Source organism: Maylandia zebra, linkage group LG6 (assembly GCF_041146795.1).
Source record: "Maylandia zebra isolate NMK-2024a linkage group LG6, Mzebra_GT3a, whole genome shotgun sequence".
NCBI lineage: Eukaryota > Metazoa > Chordata > Actinopteri > Cichliformes > Cichlidae > Maylandia > Maylandia zebra.
In genome coordinates this window covers 13,655,861-13,657,166 of record NC_135172.1, presented here as the reverse complement: position 1 = coordinate 13,657,166, position 1,306 = coordinate 13,655,861, and the positions used below count along the sequence as shown (strand labels likewise).

The following is a 1,306-nucleotide window of genomic DNA, read 5'->3' as shown; positions in this document are numbered from 1 at the left end:
ACACAGGGAGTTACTGTAGGAGAGCTGGACAGGGCTGTAGAAGGTCCTCAACCCATCAGCCAGAATAGCATCTGCTTCTTTGTGCAAGCAGGGTGATGGGTGAATGAGCACTGCCAGAACTATAAAATGACCTTCAGCAGGACACTGGTGTGAATTTAACTGGCCAAACAATCACAAACAGACTTTGTGATGTGACTTTTGTCCAAAAAAAATAACCTGCAGCATGATTAGGATTATTTTCCACAGTGAATTCAGCCCTCATTCATTTCCATCTGACAATGTGGTATCCTTTTGTCACTAACACACTGGGGACACTATATGAGTACACATAGATGTTTTTATTTGTTATTAAGATCTTGCATGTTTTCAAAGTGTTCCTTTAATTGTTTGAGCAGTGCTTAATGTCAGTAAAGTTAAAATAGTGGCTAGTTGTGAGCTAGATCTCTGCTAAATGTTCTCTCTTGGATCACGTTAATCAGCACTAACATTTTTACCTCTAATCAACAGGAACGTGCTGGTCGGACGCCCAGCTGTGATGGCCGAGAGGTTAAGGCGTTGGACTTGAAATCCAATGGGGTTTCCCCACGCAGGTTCAAATCCTGTTCACAGCGTTAGCATCCTCATTGGAGCAACTGTAGCACACATAGTTTCCTTATGTATTAAAGTATTCTGAGCTCAGTCTAAGGAGCTTGTAAAGAAAAGCTTCTGGATGCTTTTTTTCCCAAGGTCCTTAGACTAAAATGACCTGGATGACTGAGAACCTTCACATATATATTCTGAACACACTGTTAAAAAGGTTACAATGTTCAGGTATTTGCAAAAGGCCAAAAAGCAGTTAAACACTGCACAATGTCCACATTTAGACATAGAAGGGTTCCTTTTTAAAGGCTAACCGTGACGGGACGACCACATCTAGCACAGCAAACAATGTCCATGGATGTGTGATGCTCAGTGAGTGTACTTGTTGTTGACCATTTGAATCTGAGGAGCTCCTCTAAGCATTCCCCCCTCTCTCCATCATGTCCATGCAGTTCATGTTGACCTCTCAAACGCTGCATAAAGCCAACATGCCCTGCCTGATAGGATTACAGCAGCAAGCACTTGTATTTGTTGCTGTCTATGACTGCCTCCGTGTCCTTCTCTCCCTCCCTTCCTCGCAGAGTGTTTCTAACTGAGCAGCGACCATTGTTGAGTAATAGAAATCTACTTGAACATGCTGACAGATGGAGAGATGAAAATGAAAGAGGAAGAGAATGATTGTGTACCACTTGCTGCTCTCCAGGTGAAGAGCTCCCAGACCACTTTA

At 43.0% G+C, this 1,306-nt stretch overlaps 1 non-coding gene across 1 annotated transcript; it reads left to right on the top strand.

Annotated features, from left to right (window-relative positions):
• Positions 1 to 529: 529 nt before the first annotated feature.
• On the top strand, positions 530 to 611 carry trnas-uga (transfer RNA serine (anticodon UGA)). Its single transcript has one exon. It is a non-coding gene; the product is annotated as a tRNA-Ser (tRNA).
• The last annotated feature ends 695 nt before the right edge of the window (positions 612 to 1,306 follow it).